General features: G+C 39.4%; 1 protein-coding gene across 3 annotated transcripts in view; it reads right to left on the bottom strand.

The window, feature by feature from the left end:
* The window catches only part of znf536 (zinc finger protein 536), a 203555-nt gene that overhangs the window by 112791 nt on the left and 65130 nt on the right, over window positions 1–25634 (bottom strand). For 2 of the 3 annotated variants that reach the window (XM_075469018.1, XM_075469076.1), the window contains exon 3: window positions 3887–3984. The exons of the other annotated variant lie outside the window; for it this stretch is intronic. The gene's annotated coding sequence lies outside the window, so the exon portion shown is untranslated. The remainder of the gene's footprint in view (window positions 1–3886; window positions 3985–25634) is intronic. 3 annotated transcript variants of the gene reach the window in all.

Here is a 25634-nt window from a genome sequence, read left to right as displayed (position 1 = left end):
AATCACTACATAACTCTCAAACAGAAAGTCAAGTGGATCCATTGTATCTGAAACAGTTTCACTTAACACGAGTTATGTAAAATCAATAGGAAGTACAGAGAAAAAACCAAACAGAAATGAAGGGGGATGTTAAGATACTTTCTTTCATATAGTGCCTCTGTCTCCAAGCATGAAGGGCTTTGATTTCTGTTTACTTTGTAGTGAGAGATATCGCAAGTAATTATCCCTCCCCTTAAGAATCACTCATCATCCAATAGGTTGAAATAAAGACTTGTTACATGTTCCCCCTCTCTTCCCTCCTGTCGTTTTTATTGTGATGATCAGTCGAATGCTTGCCTAACACGAGCCGTCTCTGGTTTCCACCTCTCGGGTTTTTCTACTCCGTTGCCACTGCTGATGTAGCGGAGGTTATGGTGTTAAACACAGAGCTGCTAAACGTTCCCCAAGGTAATAACAGTCAGTGTATATACAGTATTGTGCTGTAGCAGGAAGTTTCTGCCAAGTGTGGAAGCAATGTAAAAGGATTGAGAGAGAAAGGGGGAAGTTGAAAGTGGAAAATGAAAAATTAGCAGATAAGTAAGATGACTAATTGCTGAATCAGAAGTATAAATGAACTCAATAAGAAGTGTTACTGATGCAAAATTGTGACATAGTTGGTAAGTGAGGGACATGAAGGAGTACAGGTTATGTTTGGTCCTGGATACATGGGTTTAAACTTGCTGTTAGTCATCTACATCCGTTTATCTATTTATCCAGGGCATAGATCTAAAGAGGAAGATTTTTTACCTTGGAGATACTAATTTGAAAAAGTATCTCTTTCTGACACTATCAGCCAAACCTGAAATTTGAATCAGCCAATTGTAGTTGACTTATTTAGTTACACTTGTAAGTAAGTGTCTCTGAGATGACTCTTGAACACAGACAAAAGTTTCAGATGAAATTTCTGGAAAAAGAAAGTAACTGAACATCAAGTCGAGTCTTTTTTCAAATACTTGAAATTTGACTCAACATGCAGACATTAACAGATGGTAACAACATGACTTTCGTCTTGCTTGTGGGGTTAAAAAATCCGAGTGGCCGTACATTTAAACCACTTGGTTAGGTTTTGAGCAATAAAACCGAGTTGATTATGATTAGGAAAATAACATGATTTGCAAGAGAATAAGTTCTCCAGTCATATCTATTCAATGTTAGAAATCTCTTTTTCAAGCTTACTCGACATAAACTCCTGCCCCATCACCAAAAAAACATGTCGACACAAAAAAAACTTAATTTTAAATACATAAAAGAAATGAGTTCGGGCTGTCATTGGGGTTCAACTGTAGAAATAATTTTTTTTAGTGGTTTATACTACAACATAAAACAATATTTCGGTGATAGATTCCAACGACAACTATGTCAATTTTGGCTGAAGAATGATAATAGAATTTTGTGACTAGGACATCGCTGTTGCATTTGACTGGGCTGTTTCAGCCGTATATTGCAGGGACTGTTATGAGAGCACGTGTCAATTATGTCACAAAAAGCTGTATGCATACTGTATTTATATGTTTGGAAAAGTCAGATTTCAGACGCAGGAAGTACCTCACCAACCCTAACTACAAACTTCAACATGGTTACCCCATTCATAAAAAGTGGTGATCGCATCAGTAATAAACGTTCTATTAGCATTTCTGTCAGTTTGTGTCTCATTAAATCACTCACACACATGGAACTATCTAACCTCTATCATTGCTCAATTTGCTGGGGTATTTCTGTGCCCAAATTCAATATGGCTGCCCAATACATAAAAAAATTGTGATCGCTGCAGTAAAAAAATTTCTATTAGCATTTCTGTAAGATAACGTGTCACTGACAATAAGCGGTGACATTAACTATTGCAGTTTGGACTCCATAGTGCCCATTTTTAACCATTTCGTTGACTGCTCCACAAGGAAAAACAGGACCTTTTGTTTGCAAATCTAAAGGATGCATACAGTGCCACTGCCCTGCCCCCACTCGGACGATCAGATCACAACCTGGAGTTGTTGTCACCACAGTATGTTCCTGCAGTTCAAAGACAGCCTGTTTACACAAGGACAGTAAGGAGGTATATTCCCAGACTGGAACGTTCTCTGTGAACCACATGGAGACGACATCAATGACCTCACTGATTACATCACCTCTTACATTAACTTCTGTGAGGAATCCGCCATCACAATCAGGACTGTTCCCTGTTATCCCAACAGTAAGCTCTGGATCACCAGTGATCTGAAGGCTCTACTGAACAAAAAGAAGCTGGCCACTGAGGGAGTGTGTTGGGGGAGCAGAATCTGTACCGGAGACATCAGGAGGATTAACAAAATCATCTGCAAGGCTAAAACCATGATAGGCCATAAACTGGAGAGGTTTGAGTCAGTGAGGAACAGGAAGTCGCTGAAGAAACTGTTCACCATCATGGACAATCCATCCCATCCTCTCCACAACATAATACAGCAACAGTGGAGCTCCTTCTGTATGTATGTATACACACATATACTATATATATATATATATATATATATATATATATATATATATATAAAGATAAAAAGACAAAGATATAAATAGTTAAATATATAGTTATCTTTTTTGTTATTATTCTAGTCTTATCCTGGCTGTGGTGCTACTTACACTAATCCTGAAGATATCATTTTTAAATAGAGGTAGTTTTTCTGACCAAGAGTTTTCTCTTGTGTGGTGTTTTACTTACCTTACTTCATGATTTGCCATACTCTATTGCGATATAAACATATACGATACAAGCATGCCCCCCCCCACACACACACACACACACACACACACAAAACACTGTAGTGAGAGGCAAAGAGAATTAGGGATAAAAACCGGGAAAAAAAAACGAATGGTCTTCACTTCATGTTCCCTGCATCACCCACCCTAATCTTGCTCCCCACCCTTATTCTTCCTTTTTAATTTTTTTTTTATTTATCTTATAATTTTTTTCTGCACTATGAATAAATTTAGTCTGTCCTGGACATGAAAATGTCAAATACCTAAAATACACCTAGGCTAAATAGCATATTAATCTTTAATGCCCGATCATCTTATGCTGCTATTCTCATATCAGGCCTGTCTGCCAACAGCTGTTGCTGGCTCTGTAGCTGGAAATTTATCATCCATCTAGCTAAAAGAGGGGAAAGAGGGAGAGAAAAAAAAAGAGATGGGAGACATTGTTCTGGATGAAAAGAGAAAGGGGAGGGACAGATCGGTGTTTTCATGGATCCCTACCTTGCATTTATATCATCCACCTCTCAGAACTTTCTTACTTTGATATATGAGTGGGATTCAATTACACTAATGCCAAACATAAATTGTTCAAAATTCTTTTCCCCCTTTCGCCGTGTGCTATAGAGCAAGCCTCCTCATACATAAAAGAGAAATAAGCAGAAGAGTGGTGACATTGACACTAGAGGTAGTGACATTGGGGAGAGCGACAGAGGGAGATGAGATACTCTGAAGCAATGTGCCAGTGTGGGTGTTGAATGCCACCCATGTGCATTTTTAGGTGGCATGTGGTGGATGATTATCATAGATTATCACAATCCAGATTGTTACAAGTTCTGTCTGCGCACATAGCAGCAGTGTACTGTAGCTGCGTGACTGTTTGTGTATGTGTATGTGTTTTTGTTTAAGACAGAGTGCCTTTGGGGATAAGACTAAATGGTGGGTGAATGATGAACAGTTTGAATGTGTGAATGTGTGTGTGTGTTTAATTGTGTGTATGTGTGTCTTTTTTTATATATATATAGTTATATGTGAGAAACAAATAACATGCAGGGTTTAGAAATAAGATTTAGTTGAGAGCATTTTTGCTGCATTCTAAGGTATAAATTAAGTGTAAACTTACTTTAATACACCTCCTGCATACTGGTGCTCAACCTGTTGGGATCAAGAGGCCTTTCTCACTGTCACTCCTCACTGACTACTGCTTTCTGGAATAGCCACCTAGAGGGAGTCACAGAACAGAAGGATTTAAAGCTGAAGCGATAATGAAATATAGACCTGTGAGGTGAGGAGGAAAATAGACAGGGGATGCTGCATTAAGAAGACAGTGATGGGTTGAAAGGAAGACAAGTATGAGGCATTGGGGGGGGTTAGGGGAATCGATGTCAAGATGGAAATCTAACAAATTCAGTAAGCGCTGCTTCAGAGGTCAAGGGAACGCAGCTGAAAAAGGTTAAAGATGAAATCAAAGCCAGGGTACTGCGGTGCCCGGAGGCACAGCTGAAAATCTATCCCTCCAAGGCAAGGCCACCGCTGACGTGAGGCAGACAAGAAGCTAAATACTGCACGCCACTCGGGGATCTTTCATTTTCAACCGATCAATAAGGGCTTATATTTATCAGGGCCTCGAAGCAATTGCCACGTCTGACAACCTCCACTTCATTTTTTGCACTCCTCTGTTCTTTTTTCCTTCAGCTCCCCCTCTTCTTTTCCTCCTCCTCACCCTCACACGCTAAATTGACACCCATCGACCATGAAAAGGGGTTGAGACCCAGGACTGCCATTAACCCCCACCCTTATGTCAGAACACACACACACACATGCCCTAAAGAAAATTCTGCTAAAGGTCTACCTCCCTCCTTCTTTGAAGAAACAAGCCTTGTCATTTTGGCCTAAGCAGAAGGCAGCGACACCATTGTCTTTTGTTCTCAAGCAGTCCATGCCATCAAATCACACACACCTCCTCTTAAACATATTTGCGCTTCATCAACAATTAAATCGATATATATTTTCCCTACTAGAACCAGATTTTACTTAAAATATCTAATATTTCATATTTTGTTTTCAAATAAAAATTAAAATCATATCATATTACATATTACTGCTATAATCATTATGAGAAGGGTAATATTGGTTTTAGGGGTCTAAAATAACTGACTGTCTAATGATCTACACAACAATATTTGCTGTGAGGCATTCTAAATAGATTATCGCTAGTCCATCTGTGTCATCATTGATTTATAAGGCATTAAGCTGCTTGGGGAAGAGATAGGGCCTTGCCTTCTTTGCTGTTAAAGGGGCTTCATGTCGAAATTAGGGGCATGGTAGTTGAACAACTGTGGCATAGTCTAACCTCCCCTTTAATCGTTAGGCAAGAGGAAGTGAAAATAGGATGAGAGTATCTTTTTTTGTTTGTTTTTTTTAAATAGAGAAGTAAGAATCCAAATTTTCAGCATCTCTTTTTGTTTGGCTATACAAAGAGATTGGGAGGAAGAGAGGAAGTACAGGGAAAAAAGGGAGAGACAAATAGTACACACAAAAAGCATGCACATACACATATGCAGGGGGAAAAAAACAAGGGACATCATTAACATATGAATGCTATATGCAAATGTTAGGAAGAGAGCAGATGTTGTTGCATTTAATTGACCTATATGTGAATTGCATCCAAACCTTTCAGTGTGTTTTCTGGGCCCACTGAGTACAGTTTAGACTGGCTTTTTAGTTCCACTCAACATATGAGCAGAGTGCGTAGCAACTTTATCAGTATTTAAACATAAAAAGGAAGACAACTTGACATAGAACAAACTGTGAGAACCTGGAATAATGGGGTAAAAGAGTTTTTTGCCCAAAAAAGTTTGAAAACTTGGAAAGTAATTAATTAAATTGCCTTGAACTTGTGTATCCTTGATTTATGTAACTTTATATTTGAAATTAGATAAAATTAAACTAAGTTAGAAATATTTTATTTTTCCCAATTGGAATTATATTATTGCAGTATTTAGATAAATAAATAAACAGTCATCATCAGTTTTTAATATGAAGTGATATAAGTTCTTGATGCTGGCAGGAAGGACCTCCTGTATCTCTCTATGTTACAGCAGAGCTGAAGAAGACTCACACTAATCGCACTACGTTTTTTTAACACAATGTTATGGGTGGGCAGTGTTGTTCTTCATATTCATTAACTTTTGCTTCTTTTCTTTGCTTATTCTTCTTTTAACAATCAAGGCAAGGGGCTATAAAGCGCAATTATTATTATCATTATTATAATACTACTAATAATACTAAAAAAAAAAAAAACATTCACTGAGGTCCACTGTGATCAACACCGCCGTGTGCTCCTCAGGCTCTTTAGTCTTTGTCTCAGTTTAGGCAGCATTCTCATCTAACTTAAGCTCAGCCAGCCAATTATTTTTACCATTAATAATAACAGCAATTCATATTTCACAACACTTAATATGGATATATTGTATTTTGAGGAAAAAAAAAAACTTTACGAAAAGGCTATACAATACTAAAGATATAGAAACACTTAACACACTCAGCAGTAGATAAAATAACTAAAATGCTTAAAATTTGACACTTGAACTTCTGTCCTGGGGGAAAACAGGAAGTGCAACTTCAGTAGACTAGCCTCTGTTGAGAGCCACAAAATGTTATTTTCCAGAAGTTGTTTTACATATTTGCACTGTGTGAGCATTTTTCATAGACTTTGTAGACACATTAAGTGAAAATGTTTCCACATTGTAAGACAGCAGACAGTATATATACAAGGCTCTTTCATTCATTTGCAGGATAGTTATCTTGTCCGTGTTACTTATGTACAACTGCCCTGTGTGCCTTTAATTGCCCCCCGGTGACAAATAAAAGTTTTTTTTAATTGAATTGTGCTGATGTTCTTTATGTGAAATTGTTGGAGTGACATTTCTCTGGCATTGGCGTTTGAATCTTGCTTGAGAGAGGCAGACTTAATCACTCATTGAACATATTATATACTAAGCTTATCTTACCATGTACGTTTGCTTATCAGCAATATAAAGAAGAAAAAAATACAAATGGATGGAGAATCTTACTTGTGTGTCCATCTTCTCCTCAACTTATTTTCAACTTTGCTAATTCAAAATTGTGTTAAAAAAACGAAAAGAAAAATAATTCACCTACAGCTCCATAAGGTCCAGCCCTGCCACAACCCTGAATTGGATTGAGTGGGTATAGAAAATGGGTGGATACATAATTTACCTTTACTGTAAAAACAATGAAACTGCAACAATCTCACACTGGTTTGACTGTTGATTTAATGACAAACACAAGTTTGAGACCCATTCCATTCCATTTCTTGATTCTTTTCACTTTTCTAGTTTGCTCGCGCTCAACAATGAATAAGGTTTAGGAGTTAAAAAACACAGGCTGAGGGTTAGAATTAATATACAGAGTTAGGACTTACACATTCTACTACTCATAGAGCAGTGTTCCAATCTTGGCATGTATATGCTTTGCTGCACAAAAAAAGCTACCATGGGATATGCTGACATGTTTTTATCTAAAAATCTCATATCATCACAACCCTGTTATATTAAGAATAAAAATATATTCAATCTTCATTTCTTAGAAATAGAAACAAAAGCTTAAAAAAAATTAACTACAACTGTCAGCCAAGTTTGAAAAGCAACACCTCTGATATTAAATAAAAGCGCCTTTGTACTGTGTAGGTGAGACATTTAAATGATAGAACTGTAAGGGCAGACCGAAAAATCGTGATACTACTTTGCATCACTTGAAGGAACAAGAGTCCCTATAGTGCCTAGCCTGCCCTGGAGCCAACAGAAGAAAAAGTAGAAAACAGAGCTTAGAGATAAGAAGTTAGTAGAGAAATTACAACAGTGGCGGAAACTCCTCGCAAGCGAACATTACCTTTGCCGCAACCCCTTCTCACAAAGATACTACATTCAGCGAAGACACGAAATGAAAAAAAAGAAGAGTAAAAAGAAGAGTAGACTATGGTGTTACTTTTCTTCAATGGAGACAGCTTTTCGACAGTAAAGGACTAAAATCTGATGTACTTGTAACTTTTCTTTAGGTAATGGTAGTTCTGTTATTGTGACTGGCCTGCTTGTCTTATTGGTAGTTGTTGGTTGGCTAATTTTCTTAACAATTTTTCAGTTGAAATTAAAAATGCCAGTAGTAATCACCAGGCTACATGTCAGATGAATGTTTAGTGTTTTGTTTCGACTTTTGTTCTCTAAAAAAAAAGAAAATCACTAAGATTTACACTGGTTTCAAGATTTATCTGGTAAAACGTCCCCTTGTGGTGATCATATTTGAAGACCAAGGTTACAAAATCCACCTTTGAGGGATTGTACCTCTCTTACTTAAGCAATGGGGTATTTGTAATTATATTGCATTATCGTACTGTGGTTTTGGTACTTTTTTTAGGTGACATAATTATGATGATAATAATAATAAAAATAATAATAACAACCAACCCTCAAACTCCCCTTTCTCAAAGAAAGAGGAGAGAACATCATATTTTTTTTACATTGCAACCTTTGCATGGGTGAACCCTGAAAAACACAGATGCTATTTTCATTAGGTCCTTTCTTTCTTTTTTCCTCTTTCTCCCCTTCCTGACCCTCCCACCCCCTCCCCCTTCTCCCATACACAAACACAAATTCTAGGGGAATGTCATTAAATTGTATTAAATGGTCTTTTGTCCAAGGGGGAGGGACTACCACATATATGATAATACATTAGGGTCCCATGGAAGAAGCCGAGACTGAGCCGAGACCATTTTAAGAACACGCATGGTGTTTGTGCCGTTGTACATGTGTAAATGTATATGTGTGACATGTTGAAGAACTGGATGCCCCTGTGGAGAGGGTAAAAAAGATAGACAGGAGGACGAGGCAAGTTCACAAGAACAGAATGAGTGAAACGTACAGCAAGGGAAGGGAGGGAGAAAACAATGTGGCATGGCTGCCTGCCTGCACATGTGGCTCTCTAACAACTGTGACACATTCTAATAGAAACATACCTAATAAATTACAAGCTTTCAGGGTCTGGCAAGCTGACATTTTCTCTGTACGAGGGACAATTTCATATCTGTGACACAAAGTCTGCTGGACTAAATTACATCACACAAAGATGCCAGAGGATTAGCATAAAAATTAACACTTAAGTTTCATCTTATTGTCAACCCCACACCTACACCGGCTGCCTCACAACAATCAATTCCTCTTAGAAATCTGATTAAATTCCATAACGCTTATTATCCCAGTCATGTCTGCCTGCTCCCTTCACAACCACCACCACACATACACACCCGTCGCAAAGTCAGAGCTCTGGCTTCCATGACTGACCAGACCTTTTGTTTTAATGGAATTAATTGGAAAATAAATCTCAAGTTGTGGCATTTCTTTTGACACATGATGCTTCATCCTCTGTGTGGGTGCTTATGTAGTAATTCCAGGTCTTTAGGCTACAGAGAAACACATCCCAACAAGGTGTAGTTCAAAGATTTTTTTTTTAACTCTGTTGCATTCCTTGGTGGACAAATGCCTGGTGGTCAAAAACAACATATATGAGCTTATGAAGGATTTCTCTCAGTCATACTGATACTCAGATGTTTGTTTTCTCTCATTAATTCCACCCTCCCCCATTCAAAATTAAATTTTATCATCACATTTTCATGTTTACAGCAAAAAGATGGAGAGATGCAAAGAAAGAAAAAGAAAAAAAGTCATATGGTTGTCACAATGAAATATTTCTCAATATCCGTCTGTTGAAGCACATTGCATAAGTATGTACGAAAAGTACTCTGCACATTGGGTGGCTTTGGTAAGACTCTTGATTGTTTAGACAAATGGCATTTCATCGCATCCAGATGTCTTTAAGCTTTGCTCAACCACCATTGCTGCTTTCCAAAGCACAGTCTAAATGTATACAAACATCTCCTCATAACTGCATTCCTCATCTGGGCTTGCAGGCGTCACAGTTCTCGTCACTAAGCTTGGATAACAGCCAGGTGGGATAACATTAAACACTAGATTTTTTGTCATATTTTTTCTTGCAATCATTGCAAGGGTAAAATCTTTAAAAGAATAAAGGCTTGAAAAGTTGATAAACGTCATTGCATTAATTAACTGCAATAGATATAACAATTTTGCAGGGGAAAACCAGAAAGCAACATAAGTTATTGGAAAGACTGTTTTTCTCAGTCCAACAAAGTGCGGAACAGGAAAAGCATACAGGTGGGAGTGACGGAGGTACACCCTGGCTGGGACAGGCGTTATAGGATAACACTTGTACAAAGGGTTCCAAATAAAGACACCCACAGGGTTGAGAGAAGGAGATGGAGAAGGAACAAATCGTCTGATGTTCTAAGTGGATAACAACAGCTCCTGCTATGCAGCAGCAGAGGCACAGAATAATTTAAACCAGCAACCCAGCTACCCAGCCCCTCCTTTCACTCCCTCATCTCTTGGCCACCCCTCTATTCTTATGTTAACACGGCTAAAACAGAGTGGGCCACCCAGCAACAGAGAGCAGAAACTTAAGTCCACACTTCAGAAAAAATAATCCATCTCTCAGACTCTCTTTTTGCAGTATAACTTTACTCACTTACACACACAGGCATACTGCTTGGTAAGGGAAAAGCTGAAACAGATATGGGGAGAACACACCAGTGCATTTACTGTGCCTTTAAAACATATTACTTTTCAGAGAAGAGTTTGAAGAATAATAAACCTGGTGCTTAACTGGCCTATTTTCCCTTTCAGTGGATGCCATGCAGTTGCAAGGAGGGGGTGAGAAGAATTCATAAGTCGTTAAATACAGAATAAACAGTGCTTTCTTTGTTTATTGTAGAGTTCTGTTGTGTTTTTTGCTGATCTTGCCCCCTTCCCCCTCATTCTCTTTCTTTGTCTGTCTAGCTCTCTGTTCCAATCTACAACCAGAGAGCTGCTGCTCTGTTTGGTTTCCAAACAGCACATCTGAGGTACACACCTCACTGATATTTTATATGTTCAAATCCCCGAGAATGTGAGAGGGAAAGAGTCATATTTTATACAAGCAGTTTATTTTAATGGGGCCTTGTAATTAACGCAGCATGTCCCCTATCTCAAACCATCTATGCCAAGGCCTTTTTTAAACAACTTTATTGGGAAATGTTTGCATTCTCAGTGTTTAGCCAGGGCCCACACACAGAATTTCATACTTCAAGGAGATGGTGGTAGCTTGATTGGGGAGGGGGGGCAACTCCTTTTAAAGTGGTCTTTTCAAGTCTCTTTTTAAAATGAATCAGTCCCACGATATATGTATACATACATATATATACATATTAATACATATATATATGTATAGATCTATGAACCTGTTTACCGAAGGGATGTGCAATCCTGAAGTCTTTGCTCAGGCCAAAAGTACGATATCAACATGATTTATGTGAGTAGGATCTCACTATTTATGAGATCAAATGAGAACTCTTGTTTAATGCCACTGCTTGGGGGATTCTTGTTGGAGTGTCTGTTTATGTTCATACAAGGTTTAAAATAATTTGATGGGAAGATTGAGTGTTTACACTTTGTTCAAATGACCCTGAGTTAACATGGTGCTCCTGATATGCTGGCAGTTTTTGCAGGCAGTCAGCACTACATAGAAGATCAAGCTGTGAGATATGTATTAGACTCACATGTGTTGATACAATGTGTTGATCATGATCATGTTGATCATGATGATCATCTTAAACAATCTCTTACTATGTTCAAAAGTGGTTTGATTGTATTTACAATTACATTATAAAGAAATAAATTTTACAGGAAGACTGAGTTTTTAATGTTAATGGCCAACATGGTTATTTCCACTGTGAGCTCTTATACAAAATTTTCTTGAGATGTTCACGCAAAACAAAAATAAACTATCGATGTACATTAAATCTACATTCAGTTTTAGTGATTATACACTGACACTCATCATCTTAGTACTTATGACAGAGCACATAATCTTTCTAACATGATATTGTACAGTGCTAGTGAATTACAGTGCCTGCTGCCCAGTATATCAGATGAGTGACGTGCCGCCTTGAGGATGGAAAGTTTAGTATATGTTTGCTTGTAAAAGAGGAGATTGACAGAAAATCTGCAAGAGACAGAAAGGGAGAATGACTCCTGACAAAGGTTATGAGAAGGCATAGTTGTACCTTTTCAGCCTGCTTACAATCCAGTTTTAAAAAGGACATTCAGCATGCATATTTGAACCAGAGAACGATTCCCAAGAAAGGCGAAGGAATTGTACAAGTTTACATGCACTAAGGTATCATAATGGTAGTGTATTCACTTTTTTGCTGCAACTCACAGGGAACAGTCTGGAGTAAGGCCCCATCCACACGTAGCCGGGTATCTGCTAAAACGAATATATTTTTCCACGTTTGGACCTGTCATCCACATGAAAACGCATAAAAACGCATCGTAAACAAATGTTTTTAAAAACTCCGGGCAAAGTGAAGATTTTTGAAAACTCCGCTTATGCAGCTGCGTGTAGACAGAGATAACCGGAGTTTTGCGTTTTCGAACGTCACAATATGCGCCAAAACAACAACAAATCTGCTTTAAAGTCTAAAGTGCGACCTTTGTTTACTGAAGAAGCATGGATGCCTTGAGAACTGTGGTGGTTATTGTGCAGGCGCTGTTTACTGCCTTGATTTTACACGCCCAAGTCGTACTCCCAGAGGAATGGCGTGACAATTTCGCATGTCCCGGTCCTCACTCCTGTCGCTGTCGGAATTATTACGTCCTCATATCGAGGGGGCAGTCCACTGTCATGCGATCACCTGTCAGTGTGCTCAAAAAAGTTGCGTGCACACTTTATTATTTAGCTGATGAGGGCAGATTGCGCAAAACAGCAAATGCATTTGGGTTGTCAAGACAGGTGAAAACGCAGATGTTCGGTTATGTGTGGAAGGCGTTTTTTTTCGAAAACGAGGTAATGTGGATACAAATTATTTTATAAACGGAGGGGGGGAAATATTCGGTTTTAAAAATACCCGGCTACGTGTGTACATAGCCTAAGTATGAGCATGGATGGTTGTTTCTCTCTATGTGGCCCTGTGATGGACTGGCAACCCATCCAAGGTGTACCCTGCCTCTCGCCCATTGACAGCTTGGATAGGCTCCAGCCTAAAAAAGCTGCACTGTATTAAATGCGTGTAGATATTTCCATGATAAGAAACACATATGAGAAACATTATTTATTTTCTCCATGGATTCAAAGTGTGACAAAAAAAGTAATATTTTGATATTTTGTCATATCAGTTCTAGCATTCTGCATCCTAGCTAACCTGCAAACCTCAAAATCCAGTTCTTGGCTTTCAGTAACTTTTTGAATTAGAATAGAATAGAAAGGCTTTATTGTCATTGAATGACTTGCATACAATGGAATCAGGAGCGCTGCTCTGTTTGGTGCCATATATGTACAAAAGAAAAACAACAATAAAATAAGAAGTAGAATAAAAGTATGAAACATAATTACACTAGTCGAGTGTATTGCATATTCAGGTGGGGGGGCAGGGTGATTGCACATAGATTTATTTTGCATATTTAAAGTCAGCGTGTTTCATTGTATGTGAAGAGTATTTAGAGGTCTGATGGCTCTGGGGAAGAAACTGTCTCTGAGCCTGTTTGTCCTGGCTTTATGTGACCTGTAGCGACGGCCTGAGGGCAGCAGGTTGAAAAAGTCATGACCGGGGTGGGGTGAGTCATTGACGATGTGTGTCGCCCTGCTAGCGAAGTCATGAGCTGTCAATATTGTCCGGGGAGGGTAGAGAGCAACCAGTGATCCTCTGAGCTGTGTTGATCACTCTCTGCCGAGCTCTACTGTCCGCTGCTGTGCAACCAGCGTACCACACTGTGATACAGTACGCCAGGATGCTCTCCATGGTGGCTCTGTAGAAGGACACGAGCAGCTTCTCCTCCAGGCTGTCTCTCCTGAGCACCCTTAGGAAATGGAGATGTTGCTGAGCCTTTTTCACCACAGCCTAGATGTTAGCACACCAGGAGACGTTGTCCGTGATGTGGACGCCCAGGAATTTAAAGGTGTGGACCCTTTCAACAATCAGAGGGGCCAGTTCCGTGTTGTGTTGTGTTTATGGAAGTCCAGGAAGAGCTCTTTTGTTTTTGTGGTGTTCAGGTTTACCAACCTCATCTATGTATGCCGACTCGTATCCGCTTGAGATGAGCCCGACCAAGGTGGTGTCGTCAGCAAATTTGAGAGATGGGTTGGTATACAGTTGTATGTGTATAGAGAGTACAGGAGTGGACTCAGTACACATCCTTGTGGGGAGCCAGTGTTGAGTGTGATGGTGGGGGAGTGATGGGGGCCAAGCCTGACAGTTTGTGGGAGATCAGTCAGGAAGTCCTTAATCCATCTGCAGATGGAAATGGAGAGACCAAGGTGGGAAAGTTTATGAGTTAAAATGTCATATAATTCCCCTGGTGTTGCAGGTGGCTCAGTGCAGTGTGAAGAGCTATGGCGATGGCATCCTCTGTAGAGCGGTTTGCTCCATAGGTGAACTGGTGGAGTGTGTGTGTGTGTGTGGGGGGGTCTTTGATGTGGTTTGCAATCAGCTTTTCGAGCATTTCATGATCACAGGCGTAAGTGAAACAGGCCTGCAATCATTCAAGCTGTCGATGGTTGGGGACATGGGGACTTCTTGGGGACATGGATTATGGTGGCAGATTTCAGGCAGGAGGGGATGATGGACTGTAACAGTTGAAGATTGAGGTGTACCTCTTTGAGTACCTTCCCAGTTACACCGTCTGGGCCTGCAACCTTGATGGGGTTTACAGTCCTCAGCACACATCTTACTTCATGTTCCTGAAGTGTCAGTGTGCTGCTGCAGGGGGGTGGTTGATGTGGTGTGGCTGTGTCTGGTCTTACAGTCTCAAAACGGGCAAAGAAACAGTTTAGATCCTCTGCCAGTGAGGCGTCGCCATTCACAGCCACCTGATTATTGTCTTTATAGTTGGTGATGTGCTTTATTCCCTGCCACATGTTCCTTGGGTTATTGTCAGTGAAGTGCTCCTCAATTTTCCTTTTGTAGGCCTCCTTGGCTTTCTTTGATGCCTCTCCTTAGATCTGCTCTGGCCGCACTGTGGGCCCTGTCGCCAGACCTGAAGGCGGTGTTTCGGAGTTTGAGTGCCTGCACCTCACTGGTCATCCATGGTTTCTGGTTTGGGAAAACCCGAATCCGTTTACTGACTGTGACTGTCCATACAGTTTTTGATATAGGAAAGTACAATGGGCCTCATGCAACAACCGTTCGTACGCACAGATTTGTTCTTAAGTCGTGCGTATGATTGATTTAAGAGAATTTGCGCCGTCACCAATCTTTTCGTATTTTACGTTTTCTTTCAGGTACGAACAGAATTTACGAGTGATCCAGACCTGTCGTAGAAGTTTCGTAAAATAGTCAGATGTTATTCCAATCAAGTTTGCTTGACTAATGGATTGTATATTTAATTACTTTGAAGCAAACATAAATAAATATATAAATTATACCCCATAATTGTGCTGAAATTATTCTGTTTGACTTAAATTGTGCACTAATTGAAGGTTAATTTGACTCTGTATATAACAAAGTCAATGGGAAGCGTAACCAGCGGCTGACTTTCTACTTTTGGATGCCTTAGTGCATGTGTGCTCCGAGAACGTGTAGACAGACATATGGCTGACATCGCGATTTAGATTGCCAAGGACTGTGCTGCTGCAAGTATGCAGCTTGGTAGAAACATAACTCCAGAGAGAAACACACCGATCAAACCCAATTCCACCACACGTCCAGGTCCTCACCACCCTTGGATTTTTGGCCACTGGAACCTTTCAGAGGGAGATTGGAGACAGATCGGGGGTGTCCCAGTCCTCTGTGAGTCGTGCGCTCCCCTTGGTCATCAAAACTCTCATCAGTTTATCACCCATGGTACATCAAATTCCCATACACCGCTGTCAATGAAGTACAAATTAAGAGGGACTTTCATGCCTTGGCTGGACTGCCAATCATAATCGGAGCAATAAACTGCACACATATACCCATCAAAGCACCCGTGCTGTCGTGGAGCACACTGAGCTGAAGGCCAGGTGGGAGTGTCTCAGGACAAACTGCACTATAGCCCAGAGAAGGCATGCCAGATTTGTACAATACTGCCATGAACGAGGGTCTCCTACGGCTTTAGTTGGAGTCATCGAGCGCCTGGTCATGGCGAGACGTTTTTTTTTGTAAGCCATTTTCATGTCAAACCATTTCTTTTTTATTTCGCTGACACTACAGGTGACACTAAATTAACAGCACTCCTAATTGCTTCCTATTTCTTCGCTTTAGCAGGTCCCGTAATTCCACTGCTGACACTGCTAAAAATGACATATTTTCCTTTTTGGATCTCTGAAAGCAGAACTTCAATCTCAGAGCCCGTAAAGTTGTTCTTTTTGTGCCTTGGTGCCATTCTCTCGACTCAACACTCAACACTTCCTGGCACAGGAGAGCGGAATCGTAGCCTTATATGGTATTATTTAGGGCGTGGAGTATGCAAATCTATTATCCTCGTGCACGTGCCCTTAAATACGCATGGGTGGCATTCATCATTTACGCAGGTCGTTTACACACTTTTTCCCAAGTTAAGAGCGTTTGTTGAATCTGACGTGGCGTGTTTGTACGAGACCTTCGTGCGAAAAAAGTGAGAGAGATTTAGAATAAAAATACGAAAATGTTCTTGCATGAGGCCCAATGTCTGTATATTCCTGTAGGTTTTGATGTTTAAAAATGTCCCAAACAGTGTTTTAAAAACAGTCCTGTAACTGAGGGAGAGCATCCTTAGGCCACGTTGTGATGGTCTTTATCTGTGGCTTTGTTTGTCTCCGGAGGGGGTGAGGTAAAGGCAGCGATGGTCTGATCCAGCAAGATGGCGGAAGGGGGTGGCTCTGTATGAATGTTTGATGTTGCAGTAAACATGGTCCAGAATATTTTCCCCTATGGTGGCACACTTCACGTACTGGACGAATTTGGGCAAAACAGTCTTTAAGCACGCTTGATTGAAGTCACCGGCAATACTAAAAATACCCTCTGGGTGGGCGAGCTGTAGTTTGTTTACAGTCGCGTGCAGGAGACTAAGGGCTGTGCTAACGTTCGCATCTGGATGGACGTAAACAGCCATCACAATGACTACTGTTAGCTCCCTTGGTAGATAAAAAGGTCTGCATGAGACTACCAGAACCTCTAAATCAGGGCAACAGTGTGTGTCAATGATCCTTCTGTTACAGCACCAGTTGTTATGTACGTAAACACAGATCCCCCCACCTCTGCTCTCACTCGAGTATCTGTTCCTTGTGACGGTGTGTCGTGCGGCCCGTTAGCTGGACTGCAGTGTCGGGGATCAGCGGGTGAAGCCAGGTCTCCGTGATGAAGATGACACTGCAGTTCCAGATGGCACTGTTCGTGGCAAGTATAAGCTTGAAATCGCCCATTTTGTGTGTGATGGATCTGGCGGTAAGGAAGATGCTCGGGAGCGGTGGTCTGTGTGGATGTTTTCCTAGCCTGGCATCTAGGCCCGACCAGCATCCTCGTTTCTGCTTCCTCTCCCTCCGTCTTTGTCGCTTGCTGGGCAGGCTCATCATCCACGTAGATCCCATTGGTATCGCTATGATTTTGGGAATATCGTGTGTGCACTGATATTCCGTGTTTATGGAGAGTTTTAACCTTAGGCCGAGGTCGATCAAATCCTGACGACTGTACTTTATGGCTGCCTCTATGGCTGCCTTACAAAAGTCTATATAAAACACTAAAAACACTAATAAAACTAAGCACCAGACTAGAGAGCAAGAAGCAGCTGCACCCGTGCGCTCCGCCATCTTGAGTAGAAATTGAGTAGTAATTGACATCTCAATTCAGCACTTCCTCAGTCTCCTACTCCCCTCCCCTATGTGGAGGTGGTAGGCTGTAAATGATTATAGTGATGTATCTTTAGCCTGGCAGAGCTGAGGCCAAACAGATCGAAGAGAGAAAGTACCTGGCTTATGACGAGCCAAAGCTTAGAACCTCTGTCGTCTCCCTCTTTTCTCATATATTTTTCCTCATAATTTAGCACTGACCCTTCTTTTTTTTCTAATTCTTTATTTAACCTATGCAGCACTTAATGAATTAGGGGCCTAAATGTTGTTTTATTACTGTTGGAACTAAACACATGTTCAACAGATATACAAAATAAAATGATTTCTACCAATCTTGTAAAGAAAGCTCGATTTTACATAAATCTCGTACCACTTATAGTATTTCTAACACGCATATACTGCCATCACATGTATAAATACACACACAAATCTCCCTGTGTCGAACAAACAACAACAACAACAACAACAAAAAAAGACTGAGACACATTGAATACTATGCTGAATTGGGCAGATGAGTATTCAAAACAACACACTGTAATGAATTGCTGTATATTTACGGTGGATTTACAACAGTATCCAACTGTATTTTATAATAATTGTAAAATACTGTTGAATATTTATGCTTCCATGTAAATTAACAGTTCATCCTCAGTTAGCAATAAGAAACTGTAATTTAACAGAATAAAACAGTATTTTCTGTCAAGCAGTGGAGACATCCCTTCTCAAGTCCAGTTATTACCCATCACCATCTTACTGATGATTGCGGGCTTATGTTTATGTTTTGATGAAAGCATTTCTTTACTGATCAAACTCCTCATTTTTGAGTGACTATATACTAACTGGCTATTCCTGAACTTGACTTTGGAGAGCACAACTCCGTCATATCATTCGAGAAGTCCATGTGGAATTCAACAGAGCAGGTAAAGTAAAGTTGTGCTTTACTTTGCAGCAGCGGCTGGCCAATAGAGGGCGCTAGGGCGCCGACCTCCCAACAGAAAGCATGATTCTTACGAATTTTACAAAAAAGGTCAAAATTTCTATGTTTCTGAGCATGTGTAAAATATAATATAATCTGTCTCAAATTCAACTCTGGGGCGATGGAGAAACGGCCCAAGGAAGCGGGGTTTTGTAGCAGAGTAGCCAATAGCATAACTATATTGTCAAACGTATGATACAAATTTATCCAATCAGCGCTGTCAAAATAATTCCACGAAGGGCGACAGTTTTATTGCCACAAACCTAAACTAAGAGCGGTAAGACTCTCAACAGGCGCAATTTTTCTACATGATAGCAAGCAAAATGACAACCCCGATGAGACCAAGTCCTGACTCCGTAAGATCTCTACTTCAAGACCCATTTGAGAGCAGAACTTTGATGGAGAAGCTTCGGGTGAAAGAGTTTGGCCCGGATCAACCTGACCTCCCTATCAAGCGAGAAGGGAAAGCGGTACGTGAGAGGCTTTTCTCCTAACTGGTGCACCATAAAGGCTCGGCTAGCTGGATGCAGCCATGCTAACGCTTTAATTTTTTTTCCGTGTATGCTTTTTAGAACGACTGGGAAAGAGACCCACGTGGACAGTTAGAGGAGTAAGGGATATGAAACATATTTCTGATGGAATAAAGAAACACCAGAGCACACATGGATAACTCTGCGAAGCTAGCCATATTAGGACGGCAGAGCATCGCTACGCAGCTGGATGACAGTCACAGGCTGGCGGTGACACAGTTTGGTAGTAGTTCTTAAGTGAAATAAGTTAATAAGTGAAATTAATTATCATCTGAATAAGTTTAAAGTGAGAGCTCTGTACTATCGGTTCTGGGAAACGGTGTTAGAGTTAGTGCTGAACAGTGATGAATGCATGTCGTTGAATGTGCACTAGAGCACTAGAAGGCAAGACGTTATTAAAATACAAGAAAGTCGAGCTATGTGTTTATTGTAGGACCTCTGGATGTTGACTGGCTGTTAGGATGAATGTGGTAGCATAGGACTGGGTATTTGAAAAGCGCTGCATACTTTGGTTTTAAATTGGTGAGGATTTATACGAATTCCTTCAAAAGTAGCAGATTTTATAACACACTGACATATAATGTAATATTACCCTAACCAACAGTTATCCTACCGTCATGTACTGTAATTCAAAAAACAGTATTATACTGCTTGATAAATAACAGTAGTTGCACTGTAAAATAACCACAACACCTACCGTTAGTCTACGGTCATATACTGTAATCCAAAAAACGGTAATATACTGTTGAAATAAATAACAGTAGCTGCACTGTAAAATAACAGTAAAATACTGGCGTCCCCGCTGCCAGTATTTTACTGTTATTTTACGGGGAAATTCTTTACAGTGCAGACATGCATTACGACGCAGTGTGTTTCTGTGATTGTGAGAGAGAGAGACATATAAAACCATGTGTTATCACCTGGCCCCGTCTTATGCCTGGTCCCAGATTGCATCCATGTTTGACCTTGGGCTCTGCCATATTCATTACATCATTAAGTTGCCTCTCATTAACTTTTCATTGTTTATGGAGGAGTTCTTTGGAAGAATAGATGGGGAGGTGAGTCAATGATGGGAGTTCTTTATCAAAAAACTTTATCCGTGCCAAGGCTTTTGGGCCCTTGTCTGTCTGCCTGAGCGTCCTTCCCATGCATTGTAGGGATGAGGCAGGGGGAACTGGACATATTCTATTAATCAATCTACTATTGACTATTCAAACGAAAAGGTTACATAAATGTGCTGCCTGACTTTTACCAGCAGTTTTTCTTTTTTCATTTATGTTAAAATGATCTTAAGGTAAAAAGTACCAACAAAGATGATCATTGATCTTCCATCATGCTGCCTCATCTATCCATAATGTCATTGTGAACATATTTGTCAATGACTTGTAGTTAACAGTCGTTGTTCAGCGAGCTATCTGTCATGAACAATGCATCGCCCAAACAGCAGACACAGATTGTGTTCAACAAAAGAAAAAAAAAACTGTCCTTGCCAGCCACCATCTACCATTGCAGGCCAATTATAAATGGCAAGTCACTATAGTATTACAGTACCCCCCCAGTCTCACTCTTCAATGGTGTCTGGCTAGACTCAACTGATTCCCTGTAATAAAAGGGGTAGATGTCCCCTTGTGTTACAAACTGATTAATACTTGTTAGTTGACACTTTTCACTTTTTTCACTGACAGATCAGAGAAAGAAAGAGAAAGAGTGAAAGCTTTTCTACTTTTTCCACTCTTAGGTTTTTCAGAAATATGGGGTTTTGATTCAAACCTTAATTCTATTTTTTCTGAAATAAGAACAAGGTTAAATCATAAATCTGTGGTAGTATGTGGGCAAAATAAAATTGTATCAATAGGATACAAATACTCTGGGCAATTCCCTACCAATTATCAAACACTAATTCATGAAATGAATCCTAGAAAAATAAGGGAAGAGAAAAAAATGTTAAAAAAAATGTTTAAATAACTTTAAAAACAAAGGGTTATGCAAAACATGGAAATTTATTAAGTGATACAGCTTTTCAATCACAAAGGGAAAGGCAGTGGGAAAGAGGTTCTTGCACAAATCTATCTAACATACTCCCTTTTAATCTTTCCTTTAGTTTCAACTTAGTATCTATGATCTTATTAACTTATTTTCCAACAATCCAAAAAAACCAAACAGTACAAGAAAGGTTAATTTGTGGTTTGTGTGTAAGTTTGAATGTGGATTGTCTGTCTGCATGTGTCTGCCTTGTGATTGACTGGCAACCTGTCCAGGTTGTCATGCTTCTCACTCTGTGTCTGCAGAGATATGATTTGTGACTCTCAGAGTGTGACTCTTTTAGCTGTATTACAGCTGAAAGGTGATTCTTTCTAACTAAATATAAAGGAAAGAAGGAAAGAATAAAGAAAATGAAAAGCACTAAAGTATGAATAAAACAAAAAATTAAATATTTGTGGTTAAAGAAAGCAGCATAACTGTTCCATTTTAAACTCAAATAATTAATAACAAAGATAGTCATTAAATATCCAGTTTTAGATGTGTATTTGCTGTGACTTCAGATGGGCTCTTCAAAATGGTATCGGACACTCAGACTGCACATTAATTGTCAGCTTGATATATAATGTTATTCCTCATCTATAACTTAAACTTCTTTCTTCGTTAAAGCTTTCAGCTTTAATTTTTAGCTTGGCAATCTGATGGCTCACTGTGTAAACCCTTTATTTTGCAAATTTACATCCAACTTGCATCCTATTAGGATCTTTTATAAGTATTCAGCTTTAGTCTTTTTTTCTGTAGTTTGCTAATAACTTGTATCTCTAAGATCCAAATTATGGATCCAAGACACATGCTTTCCCACACAGCCAGACTGGTGTACAACTTAAGGCTTAACCAAAAATTGCATATATAACTGAAAGTGTAGCATATTCCATCACAAAATCCAATCATCACGGTAAACAAAAGCAGAGGAAAGAACACATTACACTATAGATAATAAGGGAAAATATTTGGAAAAAAATTAGACCTTGTGTTCCACTCAACTAATGCTTCTGGTATTCAATTACATAAACTATATTTCGAGCACTGAATATGCCTATGAGAAAAATGAATGATTGTATCAGTAATGCATGCATACATGCATACCACACAACCACTCAGCTGATGTTGTCTTGCAGTTATAGTTTTCCAGCAAGCTGCACTGCTGAAAAAAAAGACATGTGCCAATCCACCAGGTCACCTGATTGTAGTCTGTTTTATTGTTGCTGCAAATGCGATGTGTAGTAATAAGAAACTACAACTGAAAGGGCACATCAGAGGAAAAAAATGCTCCATGACTTTTAATTTTTATTTCCTCACTTGAAGCATTTTTAATGATTCTATTCTTTAAGAATACACAATTTCTACATACAAGATGTGTGATGTGGAAATAAAAGCGACTATAAACGCATCCATTGGCAGCTTTTATATGAACAATCAAAACAAACTGGGTTAGGTTAGGTCAAATCTGATCATTTAAAACTTACTCTCAGTAAATGTTGCACATGCAACCATTTTATATGATTTAACAACTACACTTACTGTAACAACTGATACTTTTTTCTGTATCTTCTGTTTTATAAAAAGTTAAAATATGAATTAAATGTAGCATTTTTTCGTATGTAACAATGCATTTCTTTTTTAACCTAAAACTTTTGCTTTGTGCTATACATACAGCACACCTAATCTTCTAACAGCACTGTGAAGAGAGAATCAGAGGAAATGCAGTTGTTGTTGGTTGAGAGGAATTTTTGACTTTTTGACAGGTAACATCCTTTTTTCTTCTCTGTCTCAGAGTCAGTTGCCTCAAAGCATTACTGTCAACTGATTAAACCACTTTAACCTTCTTTCCCTGTGTATCCCTTGGGGCAATATTCACAGACAGTATATTTTAAACAATAGGAGGAAGCTCATTTTTTAACACATTTTAGTTCTGGAGACAACAGTCTCAGAAATTCTAAAGCCATAAAAAAAAAATCCAAGATAATTTTCACATGTTTTTTGAGTAAATGAATCTGTGTAGGGTAAAGCAGAGCTGAAATTAATTCTTTACTGTATTTTGTGCAGTTTCCACCTTAACCTGCTGGGCTGCTGCTGGGCTGCTTTTCTTAATGACAGCTGGGGAGAAAGCATTTCACTGCATAACAGAGTTAAAATTACAGTAAATAAATATAGAACGGATTTACTCACAGCAGTAATTGAGTCTGTTCTGACACCTGGGTTGGCAAAATTTGCCAATCAGCATAGCTTACCAAATCTCTTATTTGTCCTTTCTCATCAGTGTTCAGGAAGCAACTTGTCAATTTAGCCCTTGCTGATTTCTTACAATGACTGATGGCACGAATGACAGGTCACTAATTCTACAGGAACTTTTTTGACAGCCCAAAAACAAAATCTGACTATTTTCATTTTTGGTAGTCTTTACTCTGTCAAATGTTTTTTTTATGAGGTAGAAAAGTGTCACTCCTCCAGCTTATTCTGTTGATCTCTTTGTACAATCAAACAATAATCCTCAACAGGGCCTTCAGAAGATCAATCACGAAGTTCATGAAAAATATTATTGAAGATTTTGTTGCTACTATTACTGCATTTCTGCATCAAATGTTTTTTCAGACGTTGTTTCACCAATAGCCCACTCTCACAAGAAACCTGGATTAAAAGTATTGGTCCACATCTCCAAAATTTAGAAGTGTTGCAATCCATAGTAAATACTGTGAGATGGTAACGTGTTCCAAAGTTTTGTGTAGGGCATCATCATTGTGATATGACAGGGACCCCAACCCAGGGATAGCAGACTTTGTAACCTCTAACAATATACTTAGTATTTGCCTAAACCTAACCATGTATTCTATACAGCATCTAAACCTAACCAGATTTAGATGTTACAAGGGTCTTCTCCCTGTGCATGTGTGCATTCTCACTGAATACTCCAGCTGCCTCCCACATTTAAACTGGTAATTATAAATTGACCGTGAGTACTAGCATGCATGGTTGTTCATCTCATTTGTCTCTGTGTTGGCCATGTGATGGTAGTTAGTCCAATGGTAGCTGGAACATGGCTCAGTAACCATACAACTCCAAGTTGGATGAAGCAGATATAGACTGATAGATTAGATAGATTAGCTTAACCATGTTTATTAATTCCAACCAAACCATGTATTTCTAACTCCCAACCCTGACCATTCACTTGTGAGAGTGAGGTAATAAGAAGTGAGGAATTGCAGGTGACAGCAAATTAGAAAAAATAAAGGACAGTGCAAAACCCCGTGTGTGATGGGTCTCAAACTCTGCTCTCAAGCATTGGAGATGTAGACAAATGTTTCCATCCACCCTCATTCCTTCTTCTCAGTGTTTGTGGCCAAATGAACAATGTCGAACTTGTGCATTGTTGTGTGACATGTGACATGGTCATGAGAGATGCAGTGAGAAATCAGTTTACTGTCATCATCTAGTAGAGAGATCTAGTGAGATGCTGAATATCCACCTCATTATTTAGCCAGACATAATTGGCATCCCTGTAGGGAAATGAGTAGGGAAAATACAGTAATTTAAAATTTTTTGGTCCTATTTTGTGAAAGTGCAACGCTTTGCACTGAGGACCAGTATAGCTAATACACATTGTATTTTAAGAATGGGTTTTGTAATTATTGATGTATGCCCATGGACACAAAAACAATTACATATATGTATAGTCTAATGTCATTTCATGAAACTGTCAGGAATTGTGAGCTTTAAAAAGTGAAAAGGTTTCTGGTTTAATAATGGATGGCTGAGTTTATCACCAAGACATTTGTGCTTGTCTTCCATCCCACAGTACTTACCATTCGACTGCTTCTGCTGTCTGTTGCTGTTTGGTTTAGTTTAGGCATAGAAAAGGAGTCAATAAAAGTCAATAAACACTAATTGGATAGCATTAAAAAATCTAATGGTTTGATCAAATCAAATTCTGTGACAGAAAGACCCTATGCTGAAAGACTTTGATTGGGCCCTCAAAAATCTCTAGTCTTAAACAGAAAATACAACATATAACACCCTCTCAACTTTACAGTTTAAGCAGCGTTCAAAACATTTCAAATTAGAAAAATGAGTTGTGCATAAAATACTATGGTGATGACTTGTGATCAATAGTGTTAGTGCTTATGCTGTGTACAGTGTGCCGTCATAAGACCACACACAGACCTCACACGTACCCACAGCAATCAGAGTGCAGCCTTCACTATCTGACAGAGAGCACCACTAGGGAAATGAGGCACTGTATGTGTATGGATGTGTGTTGTGCACATGTATGTGTGGGAGAAAGACCTCAGAGCCCTAGGGATAGTGTGTCACATAAGCTCCATCACAAGGCTGCTTTATTGAGCCTGGCATGGGTCAGACCCCTACTGTCATCTTCAAATATGCCTGCCACCTGCTCA

Source organism: Odontesthes bonariensis, chromosome 1 (genome assembly GCF_027942865.1).
Source record: "Odontesthes bonariensis isolate fOdoBon6 chromosome 1, fOdoBon6.hap1, whole genome shotgun sequence".
NCBI classification, from domain to species: Eukaryota; Metazoa; Chordata; class Actinopteri; order Atheriniformes; family Atherinopsidae; genus Odontesthes; species Odontesthes bonariensis.
Note: the sequence above shows the minus strand (reverse complement) of the source record. Positions and strands in the feature narration are given on the sequence as shown.